Consider the following 24447-nt stretch of genomic DNA (forward strand, 5'->3'; position numbering starts at 1 on the left):
AAAGGTGTTCCCTTTCACACCTTATCACCAAATCTACATGCACCATGCTTTTTGCCACCCTCAACACATGGGTTAACTTCACTGCCACAGTTGAGTAACAATCACAGGGTTTTAGCCCAATACGTAGCACCAAGTCAGTTAAAATACACTTGCACACTTAGCTCTAGTTTCTGTGTCCAAGTCCAGTCCTGGAAGAGCTGTCTAGTCCTGTGCCACGACTCTGAAGTCCTTGAATTCGGTTTTGACTAAAAGAAAAAACAAGAGAAGCATTAGCGTATGCCTTAGAAGGTAGGTGTTCTCTCACTCCTCTCAGCACATCCAAAACACAAACATTCTGTACGCGCGGTGCATTTAATTTCCAAATCCCAATGGTGTGCGTTGCCGCACGTGGCTTGCAACATCCAATAGTTGATGTTGCCTATCGCGGTCTTTCTCCAGACCGGGTATACATGAAAGCGCGCTTTCGTTTCATGCGCCTGTTAAGCGCAAGTTTTACTGGGCAAAAGCATGCAGAGTTACAATCTTCCCCTGGCTGGGTAATGACAATATTCCAGTGGTTCAAAGCACTTTACACTTCCCCGAACAATCCCGCCCACTTATCTGTATTCGGGTGCGCAGGGGCTCTGGAGGGGCTGGATGTGCCCCCTGCGCTTTCCCATTCTGTCCCACTGACTCCCAGGGCCAAGCAGTACTTATCTTTTGCAGGTGAGGGGCCGGTTGATCTCTCCAGAGGCTCTAGGCCCCTTGCGTGTGATTTTGCAGGAGTGGCTGGGCACACGTCCTCTCTCCCTGGCTTCTCGAGCACAAGCCCCGTGCCTTGGGTCTTGCGCATGCGCGTTTGCATGCCACACCCGACACGGATCCTCATTGGCTCGCGAACCCACAAGGCATGCTGGGAAATGTAGTTCTAGCGTGCCTTTTGCTGGTTATTGTAGTTCCGGAGTCCCTTTTGCCTGCACATAGGGCACAACAACCGTCTATAGGGCTGTAAGCCCCCAAGCCAAGGTCCTTTCACTGTTGCACCCCCCACAATCCCAATGGTCCTGAGCCCATGCCGTGGTCTGCCCCTGACAGCAACCCCCCCCCACGGAAGGCAGAGCTTCCGGGTTTATCCGGGTAGTTGTTATGAAAAGTGCGCAATAATCGAGGGGCATGTACATGATGTGAGGGTTCCCAGGGGTCTTGGGGTCCGTATCCCACCCAATCGATCAAATAATACATTTGACCATTACTGCGTTTTTTAGAGTTCAGGATGGGCCAGACCTCATATTCTGGTTCACCCTGCACAAGCACTGGAGGCGGTTTTTGGGCGACAGTACCATTGGGGGCTGGTTTCAATAGTGATATATGGAAAGTGGGGTGAATTTTCATCTGGGGTGGCAATGCTAATCGGACGGCCACTGGATTAATAACTTTTTCCACCTTGAATGGGCCTAAAAACCAGAGTTGTAATTTCTTTGGTCCCGTCAATCGTAAATTTCGAAAGGATAACCAGACTTGGTCGTTCTTGCGGTACACTGGACCGGGGCGTCGATGTTTATCGGCATAGGTTTTGTAGGATTTTTTTGCCAGTAAGATATTCCCCTGCACCTCCTTCCAAACCTGTTCTATTCTGACCCTTTGGCCTGCCAATGTAGGCAGTTTTGGCTTTGCTGTTGGAACGGCTAATGGTAACATCTGTGGATGTCTTCCGTATAAGCAAAAGAATGGGGTTCGTTTTGTGGATGAGTACTCAGCATTATTGTATGCTAACTCCGCCAACCAAGTATGTGTACCCAAGTTGTTTCTCTGCCTGCAGCCAAGCAACGCAGGAATTGCTCTAATCCCTGGTTCACACGCTCGGATTGACCGTCCGTTTCAGGGTGATAAACCGAGGATAGCCAGACTTCCATGCCTATAATGTCAGAAAACTCACGCTAGAACCTAGAAGTGAACTGTGGGCCCCTATCCGAAATGACACGATATGGGAGCCTGTGGAGGCGAACCACATTCTGCAGGAACAATTCCGCAATTTCCTTGGCCGTTGGAACCCCTTTGCAGGGGATAAAATGGGCCATTTTGGAAAAGGTGTCAACAACCACAAAAATAGAAGTGTAACCTTGTACCTGTGGAAGCTCCAATATAAGGTCCGTAGTGACCTTATGCCATGGCGTAGCAGGGGTCGGCAGAGGCCGAAGGAGACCCGCTGGCTTTTGGTGGTCGGCCTTATTTTGTACACAAATTGTGCCTTTCTGTACATATCGTTGAACATCGTGCCGCCACTTTAGCCACCAGAAATGCCTTGCCACTAGTTCTTGTGTCTTTGCTTTGCCGGTGTCGGGGGGAAATTCTGCCGGGGTCGGCCGGGCCGTCCGCAGACCTCTGGGCAGGGAGGCCCCAACTCCTCCCGTATATCCCAAAAGAGATAGAGTATGAGACACACGCAAGAAGCAAGGTGACTCTGCTGTTTATTAGACAAACGGCAGGGATGGGTCAAGGAGCGTACGCGTCCGTCCTGACACACACACAATCGTGGGGCTCGCAGGCCCTTTTTACCTTAGTATGACACGCTACTTGCGTCATCTTACAAAGTTTAGTAAAAAACCTATTTCCACTCTGGATTGGTTACTCGAGTGGTAGGGTTAGTATAGCGCACATATAGAGAACAGTGTTAGTGGCTGAGGGTTAGTCAGGTGGTATACCTGGGCTGTCTCTTCAATTTGATACATGAAAATTGTTACATGAAGACCTCTGAGGATTGGTCAATGTTAATGGCGTCAGTGATAAGAGCCCCATGTTCTGATTGGTTCGCTCGCGAGCCTCCCAGTCTGGGACTATCGCTGTTCCCAGCTTGCGGTGCACCTGTCATTTGCAACAATGTTTTAATATGGGTAGGTGTGAACAATGTGAGGGTTTATTCATCTGTTGGGAGGTCGACTACTCCCACTGCTGCAGATGTCCAATGAGTCTTTTAATTGTATCTGCCTGTGTCTTGAAACATGGGATTCAGGCGTCTCCTTCCTCCTGGGCTTGGCATCTTGTCAGGTTTGGCTCTGTCATGTGAGGTGGGACCGTGTTTGAGGCAAAATTCAACATAATTAATATTGTTTTTCCTACTGTGTGCCTGGTTTATCTTGCAGGTGCGACCTTGGCGTTGGCTTGCAGCGTGCGAGATTGCAACATCGTGCCCTTGGCGGTGTGCTTTCGCTGAGCTCATTCTGCAGGGTCAGCAACCCAGGTCTTGAGCATTCAATGTTCATGGAAACTTTTGCTTGCGGCCTACTTGGGCCTGGTGCATAGGTGGAACCGTTTGATGCAGGACGCTTTAGGTTCAGTATCATATTGCTCTATCCTCAGTATCGTGTCTCCGTTATATTCTTCATTATGGTACATGGCTCTTAGAAGAAGCGTGAGCAAGCCTTTTTATATAAGTACATGATGCGTCTTGCGTTTCTGCATTTTGAGAGCCTATGTGGAAAATAATAAAGATGTACGTCCGTGAATATGTCTGTCGCCTACGTCATAGCACTGAGTATATTCTTCGTGTAGATTGGTGCGGGAGTGTAAGGTGTGTATATTTGCACGGATGTGCTGACCGTTGGCTAAGTCGTCATGGTATCTCTAACAACGTGTAGGTTTAGTCGAGTTGATCCGTGCCGCAGGTGTCGGCATGGGCAGGGCGGGCTGCTGGGCAGGTAGATGGGCACATCCGTATGTTCCTTTACCAGAGTATTTGGTCGTCCGGTAGGTAGGCAAACTCCTCTCGTGGCGGGTGTCTAGGCCGTGATCCTCTAGGCCAAGCGCGAGAGGGGAAAGGCGGGAGCCTGGTTTTCCATTCTCCCACTTCAGTCCCCCCTCTGGTCGACTTGTCGACCACGAACATATCCTTTTCTTTATCTCCTCTTACTCTACATATTTTAGTTATTCCTCCCAAATGTCCATAGTGGTTAACATGGTCTTCAAATGACCAATACATATATTCACAGGTTCCTCCAGGAGTGCAGTATACCCATTTCCCTATGTAGCTCCTTGGGTTTCTTGGGTTTTCGAGCTTCACAGATGGTGGGTCCAGGTGGTTAGTGATGATCTGGTTGCGCAACTTCTCTCTCTCTTTTATGATTATGCCTGTGTGTTGGCCGTCATCTGTTGGCATCAAGAGGTGTATACCAACCATTTTGATCATCTCGTCTGTGGTACGTGCCTTCCGGGCTTTCCAAAATCTTATTATGATCAGTGCAGCTCCAGCCAGAATAGTGCATCCAACTATAATCTTCAGTCCATCTAACAGCCAAGATGGCATCCATGACCATAATATTGAAAACCAGCTCTCATCCTTTTTCACACCTTTACTTTCATCCACCATTTTTGAGTGCATTTGGGCCAATTGTGATACAGCTTCCGTGAGTGTACCATTGTCAGCATCGTTAGCAGGAATGAATGTGCAGCATGATTGTCCTATCTATGCGCAGGCTCCTCCTTCCATTGCTGTGAGGAGGTCCAGTACATATCTGTTCTGTAGTGCAACCATTCTTACTGCTCGTAATTCTTCTTTTATTGCGTTGAATCCATTTACTGTAGAGTTAATTGTCATCATTAGTTCCCACCTAGTTATCTGGAGCCATTTCGCGTTTGCGTAGGCCTGCAGTCCAGGATGTATTATTGAGGAGAAGAACATAGCTGTTCTGCTGAATAGTCTGTGTTCCGGCGGAATTGAGGTCAGTGCTGTTTCCGACCTTCCCCACAGGTAATTTCCTGTCAGAGGTTCTCCTTGTCTTTTCCTTCTTTTCAGTACAGTGCTGTTGCCGTTGCGTCTGTTCTCTGGCCCTTTCCTAGGCTGTGCAGATCTCCTCTTTCTTTTGTTCCCTTCACCCATCTTGGGGAAATTCACCATATTCACATGCTTCTGGGGTACCACTAGTGCTGGTACATTAACGTGTACTATAGTGCATACACCATTCCACAAAGGGGGCAGTGTGTGATACACTTTGTCTCCACAGGCCCAGTAATGGTCCATGACTACTGCTGTTCCTGCTCCCCCCTCAGGTAACTCCATCACGCTTTCACAGTTGGTGTTGTATCCTACATCCACCTCTCCTTTATGTTGGTAGCATACCTTAGGCGCAGTTAGCGGCAGTATCGTTATTGGGTCTTCATCCTTCTCCATCCACATGAGCATGGGTACGTACTTGATCCAAGTCATCCAACATCTATGGTTATGTCCATCAATAGTTGAAATGTTTTCTCTTGTTACCATGTTACTGCCAACCACTCCTATGTCCCATTTGTTGTCCATGTACACCTTCCCTGTTATTGTTATCAGTGGTCTTTCCCAACATCCGTTTTTACCAGGCACTTCAGTGGCGTACCAATCACATGGTAGGTACTGCAGTGTTACCTTCTTTGTTTCTCCTTTTTCAGGACCACCTGTTATGTATTTGAATCCTTCAGCATGTAAACTGCTCTTGTGGTAGCTCAAATAAGTCTTGAGGAAGTTGTTTTCATATGGATATGTATCTCGTGTTTTCCACACCAGGTGCACCATCATCCCTTGAAATCTTCTTTTCGTCTGGAACAGTGCCAGGTATATCATACATTGTGCTATTTTTCCATCTATCTCTGTGGCAACAAATGTCCAAGAGGCGCTCATGGTGTATGGGATCAATGAGCAAACGTAACAGCTGTCTTCTGTTGTCTGTTTGCCTATTTTGGTCATGTGTTGGTACCACATGTTGTTTGAGATGTGTGCTGAATTTTGTACATAGTTGTCAATGCCTTTATTATCTGAGTATGTGCTGCGTTTAACTCTATTTCCCTTGTGTGGGATTTTACTAGTACCACCTGACATAACACCTGTTGCAGCTGGGGGTGGGGGTATACTAGGTTTGGGTACAGCAATAATATCAATAGCATAGCTGTACTGCCATACAGAGGCAGCCAAGAACCCGGTGATCATTAAAATCCCTATCAATTTTATTACAAATGCTAATTTCCCGGCATTTTGCTCTTACCTTGCTGCAGTCCGGCAGCTTATTCTTGCGACGTTACAGTTGCCCGCCTGAAAATTCTTAATATGCTTGTTATTAAGGTTAGTTATTGTTGTTAAGCTCTCCCTATCAAGTAGTCATTCAGTGCCCAGGCGAAGAGCTGTTCCCACGCCAATCTAAGTGATCTATCTCTTAGGGCAGGCAAGTATGGTTGAAGGTGGGGCATTGAATGTTCTATGGCCAAGAGGAATGCTGTGCAGTAGACACGTACCCTCCTTCCTTTCAGGTACGTTGGCCATTTTATTTCATATAGAAATTGGTGTGACAATTCTTCCAGGTAATTATCGTCTGAGGGTACCATCTACTCCTGGGCAGTGAATTAGTTAGTTATCTACTTTCTTAACAGTACAATAATACGCTTTACCTGCATGTGCGAGAGAAAAGAAAGAGAACATTCAGGTGTTTACATGTGTATATGTGCAAAACAATGTCCTTCAGTTCAGTTGTTATTACAGTGGGTAGGGGGTCAATGGGCAGAGGGTTTGGGGCTCAACTGGCGGAAGTCTCTTTACTCTTTGATCGTGTAACCATGGGGTGGGTGGTATGGGGATCACCCCTTTCTTTTCTAATAGTTCTCTCTGGGGAATCTGGGGGGTGGCAGGGTATGGGGACACTTAGGCTGTTAGTAGTGGTAGAAGTCTCTTCCTCCGTTGGTGACGCTGTCGTTGTTATTCCAGTGGCCCTGTCGGTGGCGCTGGGGCGGGTCTGGAGTTTGTAGATCTTTACATCGTGTAGGTGGTTCCAGGCACGTTTGTCCTGTAGCTTTACCGCTCTCGTTGATACCTCCTCAACCAGAAGGGGGCCAGTAAATCATGGACTGTTCCACTTTCTGTTGAAATTGCGAAGTAGTACGTGGTCACCTTTAGCAACTTTGCACAGTCTTTCCTTTTCCAATTCTTTATCCACGTTCTCTTGTTGATCGTTGTTAGACCCGCCCCGCGTGCGCTTGAGCTGTTGAGACACAAACGCTACACTAGTAATCAAGGAAGACACATATTGGTACATTTCATCACCAAGGACACTCGCAGTGCTCTCGTAGTCAGTAAATGCTCTTGATGTTGGCGTTAGGGGAAGGCGCATTTGACGTCCGGTAACCACCTCGTGAGGGGTGAGGTGGTGGTCGGACCCTGGTCTATTCCTTAGCTCAAATAGGGCTAATGGAAGGCAATACAACCAACTCTTCTTTGTTGTTTGCTGTATCTTTGTAATTGCCTCCTTTATTGGCCATTCAGGCGTTCACATACACCATTGGCCTGTGGGTGGTATGCACATGCAAATTTATGTTTGATGTTCAGCAAGGATGTGGTGTGCTGGAACATTTCGTTTGCAAAATGTGGGCCATTGTCTGACCTCAGTACCTCGCACACTCCCCACCTGGGGAAGACCTCCCTCACTAGGAATTTAGCTGCTCTAAATGCATCTGGGTGTGAACAGGGCCCTGCTTCAATCCACCTCGAGAATGGGCATACTACTACAATCATATACCTATTTCCTTGACATACGTTGATCATATCAACATAGTCAATGTGGAGATGCCGGAAGGGTCCCTCTGGCCGCGGTATAGTACCTTTTATCACCTTCAGAGTGTGACCGGCCGTAAACTGTTGACATGTGAGACAATTGCTGATAAAATATGACACATGAGAATTTAACTCGGGGTAAAACCAGTCTTCCCTAATTCATGCTGCAATTACTTCCTTGCCTGTGTGGGCTGGGTAATGTAGTTGGCTCAGGGCGGTGTTCAAAAGTGTCAATGGTATTACAACCTTTCCAGTGTCACCCTGGCGCCATAGTGCGTCGGGTGGTGACATTGTGCATCCTCTTTTTACTCATATTTCTTTTTCGGCCATTGGTGCAGCCGCTTGTAGCTCCATAATCTGTGTGGCTGGGAGATGGGTGTACCCTTCTCTTATCAACATCTCCTTAGCCATTCCCCTCCCTCTCCCTCTCTGTGACTCTTGGGGGTTCCATATCTCACCAAAGTATGCAGCATACTTCGCATGTGCATCTGCTGCTGCATTCCCTTTTGAGATGTGGTCTTCACAATTGGTGTGTGCGGTGCATTTGACCAAAGCTAATTCTTGGGGGTCATTTATTGCTTCAATTAGTTCAGCCAATAGGAGGGCATGTTGCACTGGAGTGCCATCAGCTCTCCTAAACCCTCTTCTTCTCCATTTCGACAGCCCTGAGTGGACAGTGGATGTAACATATGCGCTGTCGGAATATATGGTCACTCGTTTGTCAAAGCTTTCCTTCAACGCCAAGATCAGTGCAACTAATTCCGCTGCTTGAGCGGAGTAATGCTGTGGTAATTGTACACATTTCATTGCCACACACACCGGTACCTCCATCATTTTTACCACTGCCGCCCCAGTCCTCCTAACACCATCCCTTTGGTCGATAGTTGATGACCCATCAATGAACAAGAGCTCACCTCCCTCTAGTGCGTTTTCTTCAACCTTTCTAGTACACGAGTACATTTCAGTTATTTGTGTACAGTCGTGGGCATAATCTCCCTCCTCAATTACTTTTGCTAGGAACCTTGCAGGGTTGACCGTGCTACATCTAACAATTGATAGTTCAGCTCTGGATAAGATGATCTCATAACCTGATGCTCTTTGCGTGGTTAGGGTGGACTTAGGTTTATTCAATATCGCAAATAGTGCATGTTCCACAAACAGTGTGGTTGGGCACCCCATGGTGATTGCTGATGCTTTCTCTACCGCAAAAGCAGCTGCGGCGAGACCTTGTTCGCAGGGGAAATGACCTAACATCACAGGATCTAAGTGGCCACTGTAAAATGCTACTGGTTTGTAGCCCATGCTTGTTTTTTGAGCCAACACTGCTTTCATTACTGCTGAGTCGCAATGTGAAAATATAAAGAATTGTCGCTCATAGTCTGGGGTTGCCAGTACCGGAGCAGTTGATATCGCATCTTTCAGTTCATCAAAAGCCTCTCTCATTTCCATGGTCCACCCCAACTTTTTCTCCCCTTTATTAGCTTCCTTTAACCCCTCAAGCAGGGGCCCTATGTATGAACTGTAATCAAATACCCATGCTCTGCAGTAGTTGCACAGACCCAGGAACTGCTGCAGTTCTCTCACTGTTTGTGGCACTGGTGTGTTTGAAATGGCCTGTGCTCTTTGTGGTACAATCTTTCTTCCATGTTGGGATATGAGCTGACCAATGTAAAGTACCTGTTCTTGACAGTACTGTAACTTTTCCATGTCTACCTTGTAACCTTTCTCAGCCAAAATTGTCAGCATCTTTAATGAGTCCTCTCTGCATGTTCTTTCGTTTGTACTGCAAATTATTATGTCGTCGACATATTGCAACACCGTGCTTTCCACTTCAATGTTACCCAAATCCATCTGTATTACTCTGTTGAAAATTGAGGGTGATTCGCAGTACCCTTGTGGCAATCTGGTGTGTTTCCACTTTGTGTTTCTGTAAGTGAAACTTGTCATATCCAGTGAGTCTGGGTGCAATGGTATTGAGAAGAATGCATTTTTAAGGTCGATCACTGTAAATCGTGATGCTTCTGCTGGAATGCCAAACAATATTGTGGCCGGGTTTGCGGCTATGGGGTATTCTGCTTCTACTATGTTGTTCAAGGGCCTGAGATCCTGTATGAAGCGCCAAGACCCTCCTTTAGCCTTGCGCACTGGGTATACAGCCGTGTTACATGGTGATTCTGAGGGGACCAATATGCCATTATTTATAAGGGCCGTTATGGTTTCATATATGCCCTCATCTGCCTCTTTTGATAGTGGGTACTGTTTCACTCTGGGGAGTATTGCACCTTTTTTCAGCTTTATCCTTACTCCCCCTATACTTTTTATGCACCCCACGTCATAGGGGCTAGTAGTCCACAATGATGTGGGTACCTTTGTCATATCCTCCTTAAAGAAGGGGACTGGGGTGCATGCGGGTGCCTCAAGTGCCATTGCAATTTTTTGTGCTACTTGTTTGTACGCCACTCTTAGCCATATTTCCACACTCATCATAAACACCATTTCACCTTCCTCCTTTTCTTCTGAGAACAGCTCCTCATCTGACACCTGGGTGAGTCTACATCCTTCTGCTAGTGCTATGACTGCCCTCCATGCTCTTCCTTCTCTGTCTTGGGCATGTACAGCAATGTAATCAGCTGTTGCTATAATGCTCTCAATGTCCACTGGAACCACCTTTCCTTCTGGTTCATTGACTGGTGATTCTGGTCTGAACATATAGGCTGCTGGCCTCCTCCATATTTTTCCCTCTATTCCTTGCATCCATGCAAATGCCATGTCTGTCCCGTACTGGAAGAGTTCGCCATCTACTGGCTCCGCCCTAATCGCTGTCTGTCCGCAGTATGCTTGCATAATCTGTCGTGCTGTGAGCATGTTAATGCCTGGAGTAGAGCAAATTATGCCGTCCTCAGTAAAGGAGATCGTCATGTTCAACCTGTTCATTATGTCTCTCCCCAGTATATTTACTGGTGAGGCACTATACTATAGAAGTGGAACTGACAGGTCATAGTCTCCTATAGATAAGGGAATGTTATCAGTAAAAGGAACCAACCCTCTAGCCCCAGAGAATCTTTGGGTGTTCATGGCTTCGCCTGACATCTTAAATTTACCTTCCCTTATGCAAGACCGGGTCGCCCCGGTGTCAACAAGGACTGATAATTTTTTGTCACCTATCGTTACCTCTATGCGTGGTTCCTCCGCACTATTAGGTGGTACTGACAGGATGGGACACACCAAGGCCGTCTGTGGGCTGTCCTATTGAGGGTACAACGATTGACCATTTCCTGTGTAAGGGTTGTGTCCCAAGACCGTCACCCTACCCAGTTGTGTTTGTTGTACTTGGGGTTGTTGTGTTATCGCTACCTGTTGTTGTGGCAGTGAATATGTCTGTGGCTGTTTTTGTGTTATTAGTTGTTGTTGTTCATTTCCCTGTTGCAACGTCTGCTGTTGTTGTATGCCCTGCTGTTCCTGTGAGGGCCTTGGTTGTCCCTGCTCGCTCCATGATGGTAGTCCTGGTCTTACTCTACACGTGCGTGACATGTGTCCTACTAATCCACAACTCCAACACACCGGTGGTTCCCTACTCTGCCATGGAAAGCTCCCTGTGTTGTCCTGGTATACTGGTTGCCCTGTAGGGTAGGAATTTCTAAGTCCTCCCACCTGCTGTTGGGTATTATATCCGTATCCTCTCCCTCTCATAATTCCTCCTCTTCCCCTGTTGTAATTATAATACCCAGCTCCTGGCATTGAGTATCCTCCTCCCATGTTGGTCGTGCATGGTTGGAGTGGCGGCACCTGTTGTGCTATAGTCTGTGAAGGTGGTGTTTGGGAGGGATCTTGTGCAGCCACTACTTGTGTGGGGCTTTGGGTCATTGTTGTAGGCGTAGTTATTAGTGCCCCTTCCATTGTGTATTTGGTAAGTTTTTTCTGTACTAGTTTGGCCTCTTCTGTTTTCCTGTCCTCTTCCTTTTGTTTCATTTTTCCTTGCCATGTCCTGCAATGATGTACTATTGTCAGTTGTATTTCTGGCCATGCTTTTGCTTCCATTCCCACTACTTTCTTTAGTTGTTTATGAACTCCTTCTGGGAGCCCTTGTACTAGTATATGATAAAATATTGCTGGTGTTTTGTCCCATTGTTCTCTAGTTTCCATGCGCCACTTCTCTTGGATTTCCTGGATATATTCAACAGGATCTTCGTTCTCAAGCATCTTGCGTGAGGTAATTGCTCCTATGTCTGATGTGTCTGGGTACTGTACCCTCAGTGCCTGCCACAGTGCATGTCTGCAGTTTGCGAATGGTGCCCCATCGTGCAACGTGTTTACTATTGTTACCCCAGGGAATCCCGCTCTTTTCCAAATGTCATCCGCTGCATCCCCTAATATCGATATTAGAAGGCCCATTACATCTCCCACTGCCAGTTTCTGTCCTGCGGTGTGTTTTTCCATTTCATATATCCACTTACCCGCACCTCCACTTAATGATGGGAGCCTGCATTTTATATTTCCTTTGTCTGTATACTTCCAAGGGACATACTGTGGCCTAACCCCTCCCCTCTCCAGAAGTGGCATTAAGTTATGTCTCGTTTTTCCCTTTGTATTCCATAAAATCGAGTCCTCACACCCTTCCTCTTCTTCCCTCTCTTCTACATAGTCAATTTCGTCCGTATTTCCCCTGTTCGTAACTCTTTCTTCTCCATCCTTTCCCCTTCTACCATCATTTCCTGTATTTAATGTGGGCGTGTGCATTCGTCCTTCCTGCCTGCGTCTAGGGAGGTCCCTAAGCCGACATGCATAGGGTGTCAGTTCGTCTGTGAAGGGCGCAGGTTTTATTGTACGTAACGGGCGTGAGGTGGTTGAGCATGTGGGGTGCGATGGGAGAGGGCGTGATGGGGACGGTGCGGTCTCATGTGTCTGTCTTTCCGCTATTCCTTGCTCTCCCTCCTCACTTTTCTCCATCTCATCCTTTCTCCTACGGATCCATGGTGAGTCTGTGTTGGTCCGGGTGATGTATAGTTTATCTAGGCTTTCCCTTTCACTGTTTCTTCCTTCCTTCTCCACTCCTTCTTCCTCACTACAAAATTCAGTCATAAATGGCACCCCCACTCGGTCTTTTTCCCCTTGATTGTTACTGTTTGTAAGTCTATTAGGTCCAGTTCTCCTTTTTCTCCTTTATCAACCGCTTCCCTTTGGGCTGATGTTGTTGCTACTTCTGTGTCTCTATATACATCCCCCCATACTTCACTCTCCCTTCTCCTATCTTCTATTCCTCCTTCATTTTTCTCCTCCATCTCCCTACCATTTTCCTCCCTTTTCCTTTTTAATTCCTCCATTACTTCACTACTCACCTGTTCCAATATTCTTTCATCCTCTTTCTTCCTTTCCCATTTCACCCTTTCCCTTTCTAATATACTCTCTATCACCCTCCCTTCTTCGTATTTCTTAGTCGTTTCTGATAGTAATCTCCTCTTCCACATTGCCATTTCCCTTTCTTTCTCTTCTTCTTCCCTTTTCTTTTCTCGCAGCACTGCTCTTGATACCCTTTCTGCTGCTGCTTTTACCCTTTCAGCTTCTCTCCTTTGCTCCTCAGTTCGTTCCCTTATTTTTTCCAATTCGTTCTTACCTTCTTTCCTTTTCCTCGCTCTCTCTCTTTCCTCCCTCTCGAGCTGTTTGATCAATTCATTCTGCTCATCCCTTAACTCTGCTAGTCGTTCCTCTTAAATCTCTTCCTTTTGTCGTAACAGCTCTTCCCCCCTCATTTCACTCTCCCTGGTATTATCCTCGTCTGTTTTCCTTATTACCTCCTTCTCTTCTCCTGTTAATGAACCTCGTAATTTTAATAGTATCTGTGCAGCTACCCACTCATCATTTCCTATTTCCACAGTTTGTTCTTCTCCAGTCCTCCCCTCCCCTGCTGGCATCTTCCTCTGAGCCACATATGGTGGAGGGCTGTATGCCGGGTTCGAGTACCCCTCAGCCGCCCTTAACTGACCTCTTCCTATTTCTCCTAAATCCCTTAAAGGGTACAACCCCCCTCCCTCTGTTTTCACTCCCTTTGCTAGGGGTATATCGTTGCTCGGTTCCTTTTTTATTTCACTTGATGTATTATTCTTTTCTCCTCCCTCTTGTCCGTTCCCCGTGTTCCTTGGGTCTTCACTCCCCTTTTCCCCATCCTCTCCTTCCTCTTTAATCTCTTTTTCTTCCGGTATTTCCCCTACAGTGAACATTCCATTTGGTCCTGGTCGGGACCCTTGGAACATCCTCCATAAGTTAAACACCTCCACGTGGTTTGCCAACTTCTTCCCTTTGTATGTATTATGCAGATGGTTTAATAGTGAATGTTGGGTATATGGATCGAAGCTACCATTAGGCGGCCACGGTGTTATCATTTTGTTGTCCGTCCCCTGGGTCCATTCTATGCTATACTTAATCAGTTTCTCCCTATGGGGTGACAGTGTGGTACATATGTGTTGTAGTGGGGTAGTGAGGGTGTTCCCCCACCCTCCCGATCCTGTCCCGTATGACATAGTAGCGCTCCACTTGTTACCCTTCCCCTATTTGGTAGCGGTTGTCTCACTAGTAGTTTACAATATACAACCTTATATCGTTACCTGGCCCCGTAAGTTTGGGGACTTGCGATAGTCTGCTAAGGAAAATTATTAGAACATAGCATTTACATTTGTATATTTTCTTCCTTCTTTCTTCCTTTACACTACACCCTTACGGCCCCCTGCGGCCGAGGCGCACGTAGCCCCCTGCGACTGCGTACCCCTTATGACGTTCTTATACAGCCGTCTTATTTTCGCTTGCTCCTCCTCCTCCTTCTACACTTGCCGTGGCCGGCGTTCTCCGTGCGCAGCCACGTCCCCCGTTTCGCCTTTCCCCGATCAACTCATTACTGTTTATCTCCGTTTCCACTCCCTTACCACAGTTCTCTTCCCTACCACCCTCAGAAGGAAAGATGCCTTGTGCTCGGGATATCCTATGAAAGCCCTACTGGTGACGTCACCGATCTCTTCGAGCTACTGGTAAGCTCTTCATATATTCTCTAAGTTCAAAATACACTTGCAATCTACCCCCGTTAACCTCACAGCTGTCTTCCTGTCACTCCTGGAACAAGGTAATTGATAATATAATCGGACTGCGCACACTGCGTTGCCTCGCGTGTGATACGCCCCTCGACAGGAGGGCTTAACCAGCCAATTATCTTCCGTTTTGGGCAACTAACTAGCTACCGCCTACAGGGAAATGTCATCTACCTATCGAGTTTCTTGCTCGAACAATAGGGATCCTCATCTACTCATTGATCAATAAATGCCAAATCGTAGGAAACCACACACACACACACCCTTACACGTAGTCGCGACCTAGGCCAATCAGTGTCTACGAGCGGCCGCACGTGATGTTTTCGTGCTCCGCCCCCCTCTCTCGCGTATCGTAACCGACTGTTCTCGCACTCGCTCGGCTACCATTCATTTCATTGCCAACACTAAACTGTCAAAACCTTCGCCGCGCACCTGTGCAACACCTCCCACCTCCCGTATTTAATTCCTCCCCCCTCCCTCACAATTTCACATTGCTTGTTGTGCGTGGCATGCTCACCAAGTTCTCTTGATGCGGGGCCGCTCGACTGCGTGCACCCCTCCACGCGGCTCGCCACCTCCCCTCGTCTGGACCACGTCTGGACACTCGCCAACCGCGGGCGGGATACTTCTCAACCGGCTCCCGAAGGCCAATATCCGGATTGCGCTGTCCGGTCTTCTCGCAGTTCCGCGATGGTCCTGTAGTCCTCAGAAGGGGGCAACGGCAGAGGGGGCCGCGCCGCCAGGCCTCCTCGCAACAGTAGCACCTGGAAAAAAGTAAAAATAAAAAAGCAGATCTTAAACAGATCTCAGCAGTGCCTCCAACTTGTCGGGGGAAATTCTGCTGGGGTCGGCCGGGCCGTCCGCAGACCTCCGGGCAGGGAGGCCCCAACTCCTCCCGTATATCCCAAAAGAGATAGAGTATGAGACACGCGCAAGAAGCAAGGTGACTCTGCTGTTTATTAGACAAACGGCAGGGATGGGTCAAGGAGCGTACGCGTCCGTCCTGACACACACACAATCGTGGGGCTCGCAGGCCCTTTTTACCTTAGTATGACGCGCTACTTGCGTCATCTTACAAAGTTTAGTAAAAAACCTATTTCCACTCTGGATTGGTTACTCGAGTGGTAGGGTTAGTATAGCGCACATATAGAGAACAGTGTTAGTGGCTGAGGGTTAGTCAGGTGGTATACCTGGGCTGTCTCTTCAATTTGATACATGAAAATTGTTACATGAAGACCTCTGAGGATTGGTCAATGTTAATGGCGTCAGTGATAAGAGCCCCATGTTCTGATTGGTTCGCTCGCGAGCCTCCCAGTCTGGGACTATCACTGTTCCCAGCTTGCGGTGCACCTGTCATTTGCAACAATGTTTTAATATGGGTAGGTGTGAACAATGTGAGGGTTTATTCATCTGATGGGAGGTCGACTACTCCCACTGCTGCAGATGTCCAATGAGTCTTTTAATTGTATCTGCCTGTGTCTTGAAACGTGGGATTCAGGCGTCTCCTTCCTCCTGGGCTTGGCATCTTGTCAGGTTTGGCTCTGTCACGTGAGGTGGCACCGTGTTTGAGGCAAAATTCAACATAATTAATATTGTTTTTCCTACTGTGTGCCTGGTTTATCTTGCAGGTGCGACCTTGCCGTTGGCTTGCAGCGTGCGAGATTGCAACATCGCGCCCTTGGCCGTGTGCTTTCGCCGAGCTCATTCTGCAGGGTCAGCAACCCAATTCTTGCTCATTCAATGTTCATGGAAACTTTTGCTTGCGGCCTACTTGGGCCTGGTGCATAGGTGGAACCGTTTGATGCAGGACGCTTTAGGTTCGGTATCATATTGCTCTATCCTCAGTATCGTGTCTCCGTTATATTCTTCATTATGGTACATGGCTCTTAAAAGAAGCGTGAGCAAGCCTTTTTATATAAGTACATGATGCGTCTTGCGTTTCTGCATTTTGAGAGCCTATGTGGAAAATAATAAAGATGTACGTCCGTGAATATGTCTGTCGTCTACGTCATAGCACTGAGTATATTCTTCGTGTAGATTGGTGCGGGAGTGTAAGGTGTGTATATTTGCATAGGTGTGCTGACCGTTGGCTAAGTCGTCATGGTATCTCTAACGACGTGTAGGTTTAGTCGAGTTGATCCGTGCTGCAGGTGTCGGCATGGGCAGGGCGGGCTGCTGGGCAGGTAGATGGGCACATCCGTATGTTCCTGTACCAGGGTATTTGATCGTCCGGTAGGTAGGCAAACTCCTCTTGTGGCTGGTGTCTAGGCCGTGATCCTCTAGGCCAAGCGCGAGAGGGGAAAGGCAGGAGCCTGGTTTTCCATTCTCCCACTTCACCGGGATGACCCGCTAATGATGAATCATGGCACCACGACATGGCCTGTTCTTGTAGTGGAATTGTGGGTAAATATAAAGATTGCGCCCGATAGGGGAGTCCGTCTACAATCGAATGCTGTGGATCTTGCTTGCACCATTGGCGAAGGTCCTGCATAGATAGCTCCTTCTGAATACTCTCAAAGAGATTGGTGGTTAAACCTACTACCCTTGCCAAAGGTATGATTGGCCGGGACACAGTTTCTGCTTCCTTTACCATGGTCTCTGGGTAGCGTGAAATTATGTCTGCCTTTCGATTGCTAGTCCCAGGCCAGTAAGTAATGATAAAGTCAAACTCAGCAAAGTATTGGGCCCAACGTAGTTGGCGTGGGATCAAAGTCTTGGCAGTTCTGATGAACTGTAAATTGCGATAGTCGGTAATAACCAACACAGTGTGATGGGCCCCCATCAGATAATGCCGCCATTCGATGAAAGCTGCCTTAATGGCCAATAGTTCCCGATCGGCAATAATGTAATTCATCTCAGCGGGAAGCAACTTTCTTGAATAGTAGGCCACAGGGTGTAACAGGCCGGTCTGAGGATCTCTTTGGGACAAAACGGCTCCTAGAGCGTAACTAGAGGCATCCGTTTCCACCATGAATGGTTGGGACAGGTCTGGATGTTTGAGTACCGGTGCATCATTAAAGGCCTTCTTAAGCTGTTGAAATCCCTGTTCGGCCAAGGTGTCCCAAACAAAAGGGCAACCCTTACGCAGAAGTCTCGTGATCGGGGTGACCAATTCCGAGAAATTCGTAACAAAACGCCTATAGAAGTTTGCAAACCCTAAAAAGGATTGCACTTCCTTTACGTTGGCAGGGGTTGGCCAATCTAGAATGGCCTGTACCTTCTTGCGGTCCATTTGTATGCCTGTCGGGGTAAGATAATACCCTAAGAATTCCACGGTGGTCTGGTGGAATTCACATTTTTCTAATTTTGCGTATAGGTGATGTTCTTTCAACTTTTGCAAGACAGTGCGTACTTGCTGGACATGTTCCTGGAGGTTATGCGAGTAGATAAGGATGTCGTCGATATACACGACAGCACATACGTCCAAATGCTCACGGTGAACCTCATCAAGAAAGTGTTGGAAGGCGGCGGGTGCGTTGCAGAGACCGAATGGCATAACTTGATATTCATACAATCCGAATTTTGTTCGGAAGGCAGTTTTCCATTTGTCTCCTTCGCGCACCCGCACCAGATGTTATGCCCCACGAAGGTCCAACTTAGTATAGACAACCACGTCCTTAACCTGATCTAAAAGGACTGGGATAAGGGGGAGCGGGTAACGGTTCTTGATAGTTATCCGATTTACCCCGCGGTAATCGATACAAGTTCGAAGTTCCCTGGACTTCTTCGGTACGAAGAACAGAGGAGAAGATACCGGTGAGTTGGAGTGTCTTATGAAGCCGTTTTATAAATTGGCTGTTATATACTCCCGGAGGTGTTCATTCTCAGCCTCGGTCAAGGTGTATATGCGACTACAGGGTAATGTCGCCCCTGGCTCCAAATCTATTCGGCAATCGAAGGGCCGATGGGGTGGTAGGGTTTCTGCAGCCTTCTTGTTGAAGACATCTACAAAATCGGCATATTCCGCAGGTAGTTCCTCAGGGCGTACCGCAGGTTGAGTACTCGCAACGCTTGCAATACGCTGGGGCAATGACGCCGGCTGTTTGCAATGTTCTAGGCAATAACAAGAATTCAAATTGATCAACCCGGCGGCCCATTGAATCTGGGGATTGTGTTTGCGTAACCAGGGTAATCCCAAAATAAGCCCAAACCGTGGGGCGGCAATTATGTCAAAGGCTATATTTTCCCAATGCCCATTTCCACATTCCAATGTCACTAAATGGGTACTATGCATTATTGTACCGGAGGATAGAGGTGTACCATCAACTGCTCGCACGTGCTTGGGTTTTCTTACTTGTTGCACCGGAACACCCAGTTTAAGTGCAAACTTGGCGTCTATAAAATTACCCATCGCCCCCGAGTCAACCAACATGGTGACCTCCTTACGCAATACTCGGAATCCCAACCACCCGGTTAGAGTGACATGTGGGGCATAGTTAGGATAGCCTTCAATTGGGGCCCTGCTCTCAGTCAGGCTCAATCAGGTGTCCCCCACTACCGACGAGCCGAGGCGATTCCCTGCATTCTGGGTTTAGCGGGGCATTCTTGGACAAAATGTCCTGACTTCCCGCAATACAAGCACACCCCGTCTTTTCTCCTCCACTCTTTTTCTTCTTTAGACAGGGGACCTCGAACCGAACCAATTTACATTGGTTTGTCACCATCAGACCTGTCCACCGTCCCTCGTGACCCTCAGACCTCGTCCAACTGCACAACTGGACGAGGCTCCCCTCTTCTCTTCTCTTGTCCCCCCGCTGTTCAGCTAGCCGATGATCTAGACGCATAGCTAGGTCGATCATGTCCGAGTATTCCTGGGGTTGGGGGTCGATCTGGACGATAAGGTCTTTAATATCGTCCCTCAATCCTTGATAGAATAAAGACATGGTTTTGTCACGTGGCCACTCGGCACCAGCCACTAGTCGGTTGAATTGAGTGACATAAGTCACCAACTCCTTGTTCCCTTGCCTTAAGACTAGTAGCTCCCGATCCTTACACAAGGTAGCTGCCTTCCGATTAAATATTTTTTCGAACTCACTAAGGAAATCATCCCAGTCATATAAGACAGCGTTGTCCTTCTGGACTAGAGGATTGGCCCATGCTGCGGTATCCCCCATAAGGTACGAGATGACAATTGCCGTCCTGGATTGATGTGACCGAAATGCAGCCGCCTTAGTGAGGAAGTGAAGGCGACACTGGGTTATAAAGGTCGAGAACTTCTGTGGATCACCTGAATACCTCTCAGGTGGTGCTAGGGGAACAACCGGGTCGTGGGTCACTTGAACCTGTACAGGTGCTTGGCCTGGTAATGGCGCAGTTTGGGCTGCTAGGCTGTGGACTTGCACAGACAAGGTTGCATAATCCTGTCTGGACGCGGCCAATTCCCCCTGCAGATCCTGTAAGGCCTTGGCAATTTCTTCCATGGTGGAGACAGGGGCTGGCTGCACCACTCAGGCACCCGTATATTACGTGGGCGTGTGCTTCTGTCAGATCCGCCTGGGTCCGAGGCGCAGGAGCGATGCTGGACCAACCACCCCCTCTATGGTTTTGGTGCCTGCAAGACAAAGCTTACGCAGACCTCCTCAACCAGAGCGGGGAAGGAGGGTTAGGGTCTCAATGGCTGGATGGGTATGGGGCATGTAGGGTAACCGGATTGAGGAATAGGAGGAGGAATAGGAGGAGGTTATGGATGGGACAGGGGAATTCAGGGGTAAATACGAGGAATGCACACTTTTGACAACAACCCTATAGCACTTTTTGAAAAGGGTTGCTTACACCTTATCACCAAATCTACATGTACCATACTTTTTGCCACCCTCAATACATGGGTTAACTTCACTGCCACAGTTGAGTAACAATCACAGGGTTTTAGCCCAATACGTAGCACCAAGTCAGTTAACATGCACTTGCACACTTAGCTCTAGTTTCTGTGTCCTAGTCATGTCTCTGAAGTCCTTGGATTCGGTTTTGACTAAAAGAAAAAAACAAGACAAGCATTAGCGTATGCCTTAGAAGGTAGGTGTTCTCTCACTCCTCTCAGCACATCCAAAACACAAACACGTACGCGCGGTGCGTTTGATTTCCAAATCCCAATGGTGTGCGCTGCCGCACGTGGCTTGCAACATCCAATAGTTGATGTTGCCTATCGCGGTCTTTCTCCAGACCGGGTATACATGAAAGCACGCTTTCGTTTCATGCGCCTGTTTAGCACGAGTTTTACTGGGCAAAAGCACGCAGAGTTACAATCTTCCCCGTGCTGGGTAATGCCAATATTCCAGTCGTTCAAAGCACTTTACACTTCCCCGAACAATCCCGCCCACTTATCTGTATTCGGGTGCGCAGGGGCTCTGGAGGGGCTGGTTGTGCCCCGTGCGCTTTCCCCCTCTGTCCCACTGACTCCCAGGGCCAAGCGGTACTTATCTTTTGCAGACGAGGGGCCAGATGATCTCTCCGGATTCTCTAGGCCCCTCGCGTGTGATTTTGCAGGAGCGGCTGGGCACATGTCCTCTCTCCCTGGCTTCTCGAGCACAAGCCCCGTGCCTTGGGGCTGCACATGCCACACCCGATACAGATCCTCATTGGCTCGCGAACCCACAAGGCATGCTGGGAAATGTAGTTTCGGCATGCCTTTTGCTGGTTCTTGTAATTCCGGAGTCCCTTTTGCCTGCACATAGGGCACAACAACCGTCTATAGGGCTGTAAGCCCCCAAGCCAAGGTCATTTCATTGTTGCACCCCCCACAATCCCAATGGTCCTGAGCCCATGCCGTGGTCTGCCCCTGACAATTTCAGTTCTTCTCCACTTTTCAACGTACCTAGCTGGAAAAAAAGTGTGTGTAGCTAATAATTGGAAATCAAACTCCATCCTAGAACATAAAGGATTACAAGGTTCTTGGTTCTTTCCTAAGGATCCTATTCCACTGGTTGAAAGGATAACTTGTCTAGATTTTTCATGGGTATCTGACCCACTGGTGGGAGAGGTGGTGTTATTTCTCTCTTCCCCAGGTGTAATACCTGTGGGCCAAATCCTTGCTCTACTCCTGTGGGATCCCTAGCTTGTGTCAACTGAGTCCGATACCACTCCTGGAAATAGATGTGAAAAGTCCGAAATGAGAGGAAGAGACTCCTCTTGCTGATGATATTTATTTGTCCTGGGTCTACTACCCCTTTCTGGCAATACTGCAGTTTATCTTTGATCTTTGTCCACCTTATAGTCTTCTTCTGTGCGTGACGTTAAAAGTGTCACTGAGTCTTCTCGACGTTGCTCTTCTGTTGTGATGCAGAAGAAAAGGTTGTCTACGTAGTGAATCAATGTGCTTTGTACCTGTACATTTCCTAAGTCCAATTGCACAACTCTGTTAAAAATGCTCAGGGCCTCATAGTACACTTGGGGTTAACTTGTGTGTTGAAATATCTGCTCTAAATAGGTAAACACAGATATTCGGACTCAGGGTGCAATGGGTCAGAGAAAAATGCATTCTTAAAATCTATTACTGTGAAGTGTTTCGCTTCTGTGAGAATATTGGAAAGGATGGTGGTGGGATTGGGGACCACTGGAAATTCCACTTCTACAATATTATTCAACGGTCATTGTATCATCCTCCAAGACGACTCTTTTGCTTTCTTCACTAGGTACATTAGTGTGATACATGGGGATTCTGAGGGCACAGTTATCCCATGTTTCCATAACAATAATTGTTTCATAAATTCCTACATCTTCCTCCCTTGGCAAGGGCTACTGTCTCACTGAGGGTAATATTGCACACGGTTTTAATTGTATGCATACTGCTCCTATCCTTTTCAATAATCCTATATCAAGGGGGTTGGTAGTCCACATGTGACTGGATACTTTCTCCAAATCCTCCAGGAAGTGTGATGGTGATGTTGTGGCAATGAGAGTAGTCTGAGGTACTTCCCTGTGTTGTATCACTATTTGGCAAGGTATGTAAATCTCAAACACCATCACTCTTGCATCTTTGGTATCTTCGAACAGCTGCTCATCAACACCCCCCTCACTGGCTGGGTTGGGTCTATGCACACAATAGTGTAACATTCTTCCCCTACCTCATCTGTATGAGAAAGTATTACTTTGTCCTTTTTTGTAATCACTGTCTCCAAATCTAATTCAATGATGGTGCCCGATGCTTTTTCCTGGGGGAACAGCGGGACTGAACAAAAACTCTGCAGATACATGCAGTGTTTTATTCTTAATCATGGTCACCCATCCTAATACTATTGTTACCGTAGCAAAACAAATCAGACTGTAGGGGTGTTAGGGAGAATTCTCTGTTTAGGCTGAATTTCCTAACCTAGTGAGTCCCCCAGCAGCTTTGCTGGATTTCTGGAGTTTGTTTTTTTCCATCCTGCCAAGAATGAGACTCTTTTTCTCCCACTCTTGGACATGTATGTGTGTAATTCCTTTGAATGTCAATGTGTTCTATGGGCTATGGGGTCTTTTACTCCATAGGGTCTCATATGTTTTTCTATGCGTGTTACACTGCACCCTACGTGCCGTAACACTGGGGCGTCCTAGCGGGCCTCCACCATAGACTCCATACCCGGGGACTGACTACTGTCTCCCCAAGCATGTAAAGTCACCATTGGCTTTACTAGACCTAAATTTACTAACAGAACTAGTACAAACCATCTTATTGTGGACGTACTAGTAGGGGTAATTCAATTACTCCTGGATCTGTTATTCGAGGGGGCTCTGTCCCGTCCCCCCTCGTCGAGTTTTGGCTGGTGGCAGAGGAAACTACTTGTTATGTTCGACCCCGAACATAACCCGATGGGATTCGTCCCATTGTTGGAGATTGATACTTTTTCCCATTAATCTCTAACGTACCACCGATCTACTTATCTTAAATAAGTTTATCGGATGGTATTTTCTGCCAGAACTCGGTTTGTAAAATGGCGCCTGTGTTCGTCTCTGTGACTCCTAAACCAAAGGTCGAGCCCTTTGTTCCACTTTTGGCGGGCTCTGTACAGAGACCCTCCAAAGTGGTGCCATTCTGTCTGAGTTACCACAGGGTTGTAGGAGGGGGTTTAGGCACCCCGGACCGAGTTGCCTTGCCAACTCCGGTCGCACTCTGGAGTGATTGGCCCCTCTCACCACTTAGCATGTGTTGATTGACAGTTAGGCTGAATGAATGAGGGTTTTCTGCATAAAAGCAGGTCTTTTGGGACTGGATCTTCAGAAGTCGCCACAGGACCTAAGAATCCGACGAGGGTAACGCTGAGCCGACCTGCACAAAGACACCTCCGGTGGAGCCCTTTGGAACCGACTCACCACTTCCCGACGACAGAGGCGATCTCCCTGCCGGAGAGTCTTTTCCCCTGGCTGGTCCCCTTTGCTTTTTATTCGCCTCAGGACGCAGTGGTTCAAATGCTCGTGCAGAGCACCTCGGCAACCGATAGCCACTACCCCTGTACCACGACCAAAAGGTGGTGCCTTGTGACGGAGCACTCCGCGGCTGGTCTCTTCCCTGGTGGTGCACCGAACTTCACTTTTCTTCGACGACGAGATCATCTCTACTCTTGGCAAAGACCCGACGTGCATCCACCACCAGGAACAACTGCCCCCGCCGGAGCTGCCCGCCACAACAAGGTACCGTGTCCGCCTGGCTTCCCTTTCGATCGGTTCGAGTGAGGTGTCTTAATCCTCTCCTTTCCGTTGGGTCGCCTCCAAGCTTTCTCACATATTGTTCTGAACTAGTTCAATCTGCCGATAACAATTTGCTACAAAGACTCAAACGCATTTCTACTAGAGACTTTTGGGACATATCGCCTTGCCTCTCTCCGAGTGGGCCTGGCCTCTGAACTTTATGATCTATTG

This window comes from Ambystoma mexicanum, chromosome 3p (genome assembly GCF_040938575.1).
Source record: "Ambystoma mexicanum isolate Mex_15411 chromosome 3p, UKY_AmexF1_1, whole genome shotgun sequence".
In the NCBI taxonomy this organism is placed as follows: Eukaryota; Metazoa; Chordata; class Amphibia; order Caudata; family Ambystomatidae; genus Ambystoma; species Ambystoma mexicanum.